This window comes from Rattus norvegicus, chromosome 12 (genome assembly GCF_036323735.1).
Source record: "Rattus norvegicus strain BN/NHsdMcwi chromosome 12, GRCr8, whole genome shotgun sequence".
Classification (NCBI taxonomy): Eukaryota; Metazoa; Chordata; class Mammalia; order Rodentia; family Muridae; genus Rattus; species Rattus norvegicus.
In genome coordinates this window covers 23,048,227-23,051,678 of record NC_086030.1, presented here as the reverse complement: position 1 = coordinate 23,051,678, position 3,452 = coordinate 23,048,227, and the positions used below count along the sequence as shown (strand labels likewise).

Sequence of the window (3,452 nt, the reverse complement as noted above, 5' to 3'; positions counted from 1 at the left end):
AGTCATTGAGCCTTGTGATTGGTGAACTGGAGCTGTATTTGTGCCACTTCAATTATGGCTCACTGTCGTTGGTAGATCTGTATAGAGTGTGTCCATGAACTTCTTCTGTCATGAGAAGCCTGGTTTCATTCCTCCTGGGTCACTCTGGATGGTTTTCTGTGTCCCCACAGGGTTTTATTAGAAGTTGATGTGCTGACTATCAAATGTTAGGACAGATTGGACTTGCAACAAATGTCGTATTCTAGGAGAGAACCCAGAGTCCAGAATGCCGACATGGTAGGAAATGAGAATGTGAGTGCATGCAGTTGGGCTTGTGAGGAAAGGAAGCCTTGGTCTGACACTTGATGTGTAGCATGTGTGGTGGGGGTTGGGCTCTGGATGAGATGTCAGCCTCCTGAGAGTAAGGAAGAGGTGAACCTTGATTATCAGGCTGTTGGTTTCAATGCAGACTATTGTCCTTATATCTATCCCAGTGGCCCACATCCTAGACACAGTGTGCAACTTTCTAAGTTGTGTTATGAGGGGGCTCAGGAGAGACATGGAGATTGAATGCGGGAAGTAAGGTATTTATTGAAAGTGTCAATAAGTCCATGAGCAGAGAACAAAGAGCACAGTCAGGCTCTCAGGCCCAGAGACATACGAGATGAAGTTGGTTCCAAGCAGAGGGTTTCAGAGACCATGTAGCAGGAGTGGGGGTTATCCAAGTATGGTGATCTTTCACAGCAGAATTCTGCAGCCATGAGCTCTGATTCCCAGAGAGAATCACATGGGAGGTTGTGGGATGCAGGGTGTCTGATCACCAATGACTACTTTGATATAAACTCATCTCCTTGGTGAGAGATCCAAGCACTGGGAGGTCTCTTAGTTGAGGAAGAAGGGATGATGTCTCATCCGGAGCCTGTGGATGATGATGAGAGGCAGATGATAGTTGTCCTGAGTCAGTTTTCTGGATTACATTTGGGTCCCCAGAAATCATTCCCAGGTCATTGAGTTTGGGAGCAAGCTCCATTTCCCATTGAGTTCTCTAACTGGAACTCACTGTTTTTGTTCATTAATATGTAATTTAAAATATTTCACATGAAATTATTTTAGAAAATGTTATGACCATGACCTATCACCTTGAGCAATCCCCCTAGTTTTTAAAGACATGGTCTTTCACAGGCCTTAAACTCACCAATTGTTCTAGACTAGGTGTTCGGCCATCCTGTGACTCTCACTGTCTCTTGCTTGACCAGAGCAGGACTTGCAAATTCTTGCCTCATTCCTGGCTTATAATGTGTGAGCTCTGGATACATCAAACTCAGGACCTCCTACCCATATCCCCTGCGTTTCTGACCGAATCATCTCTCTGGCTCCCTTCCATTCTCATAATAATATTCCCAACAGCCCCTCATCTCTCCCTTGAGATGACAGTCACTCACCTGGCTGGGGTTTAGGCTTTACTCTGCTGGCCTGTAGGAGAAGAAACAGTGTCAGTGTGTCAACCATGCTGGTTCTCACTCCTGCGTTTCAGCTGTTCTCTGAGTTCAGATAACATTAGGGGACCTGGGCAGCAAACAGCTCTGCAGCAGCCAGGCAGAGACAGGTCTGAGAATCACCAGGACCTGAGGCCAGCAGCCAGCAGACCTTCACAACACTGCAAATCAGAGCAATGAACTAGTGTACCAACCCACTTCTATTTCTTCCTCTTTTCTTTTCTTCCCTCTTCTCTGACCTCTTGACACATCTCTGCTTTCTTCGCTCTGTTCACACCATATTTCACTTTTGCCTTTCTGGAATCTGGCTCTCTAGTTCTTCCTTTCAGTGTTGGCTCCTGCACCCTGCAGATTCAGTCTCATGGTTTGAATTCTTGTTTGTCTTCTGCTGCTTCCCTGGCTGCTGCTTTTCCACCTCTCACTTCTACTTACGGTAATCGAAGGCAGAGCCTGTCTGAAACTGTCGGATGCACATTTAAATGATCATTTGTAAACTTCCATTACACTCCAACATCTATGCATCTCCATCCTTATCCTGTAGTCCCACAACTTTCAATCTGCTCTGACCTCAGTCCACATGTAGGTATTGTGTTGTGTGTGCAAGGTCTTTGGAGCCCAGTCGCCTACAGTTTGCTATGTAACCATAGATATCCTTGGACCCATGATTCTCCTGTCTGCATTTTCCGAGGACTGAGATTATTGTGTCCTCCTCTGTTCCCCCATTTTTATTTCTTAGACTACACACAAATTTTTGAAAACAAATAATTTATTTTTACAAAAATGCTGTTGGATTTTGAAAAAGAATTTCATTGTATTTTCAGGTGAATGTGTGTGTGTGTGTGTGTGTGTGTGTGTGTGTGTGTGTGTTTTGCAGGGACTTAATGTATAAAAGTTTCCATTGTGCAAATATTCTTATATTTATAAGACTTCTCTAATGTTTCTTTTTAAATTCACTTTGAACATCACATAACCACATGTGAATATTTGCAAATGTGAACACTCATGTGCTGCTGGTGGACCACCTTGGGCATTGTCTTTTAGGAGCTGTCCTCTCTAGATTGTGAGGCAGGTCAGTCATTGGTCTCAGCCAGTAGGTAAGGTTGGCAGCACAGGGAGCCACAGAAATCCTATCGTCTCCACCTGCCCAAGTATCTGGCTACTCTCTTGTGGCTCCTGGGATGATACTCATGTCCCTGTTTGTGGAGCAATCACTTCAACTGAGACACTTCAATGGGTGTTCCATACTTTTTCAGGGGGTTAGATTTCTAGTGTTCAACTCTTTTACTTGTTGTAGTGTTACGTTCTCCATACACATTTCTTCTGTTTGTGGCTTTATTACACACCAGACTCTTAATTTCCATTTTAGTCACACATGCCCAACTCAAGAGGTGTCTCTTTTTATAGATATCACTTCCTGTAACATGTTGTCTGCTTGTGCTGGTCTACTCTCAGGTATTCTTCATCAGCTATAGCTCTTTCCAGTTAAGCAGTCAGCTCCTGTGTCTCCTGCATGCCTCTTTGAATTCCTTCGGAGCAGGCTCTGTGTTCATCTGCATTTGCTACTCTAATTTCCAGGTGGTCTGGAAGGACATCAGGATCCAGGGATGCAGTCCTTGGGAAATTCAGGAACATTCTCCCTCCTTCTGTTCTCTTTACTGTTCCCTGCCCTTCTCCATCTCCCACAGCTGAGAACACTTTCATTGGGGAAGCTCAGGTGAGGCCTGTGCTGGACCACTTACCTTTGCTTCCACTACAGAAAGATCATCCATCCGTAGAGGGGGATGATGACTACAACTTTGGCCATGACCATCCCAATGATGCCCCCCAGGTTCAGCAGTGAAGGATTCCTTTGGCCCCTTATGTTCTCCAGGCCAGCTGTGGGGTCTGCAGAGTTGATGATGGAGGGGGTCCTCATGGTTGTACTGAGATCTGTGGAGAGATGAGAAGTGAGCAGATCATGATAGTACTGAGAGCTGT

The 3,452-nt window shown here is 45.1% G+C and overlaps 1 long non-coding RNA gene across 3 annotated transcripts in view; it reads right to left on the bottom strand.

Annotated features, from left to right (window-relative positions):
• The window catches only part of LOC134481165 (uncharacterized), an 18,122-nt gene continuing 15,220 nt past the window's right edge, over positions 551-3,452 (bottom strand). For 2 of the 3 annotated variants that reach the window (XR_010056486.1, XR_010056487.1), the window contains exons 2-4: positions 3,215-3,404; positions 1,422-1,452; positions 551-898 (exon numbers count right to left, since the gene is read on the bottom strand). This is a non-coding gene — a long non-coding RNA (uncharacterized LOC134481165). Of the gene's footprint in view, positions 899-1,421; positions 1,453-1,669; positions 1,930-3,214; positions 3,405-3,452 lie in introns of all 3 variants that reach the window. The other variant, XR_010056488.1, reaches the window with a different exon arrangement.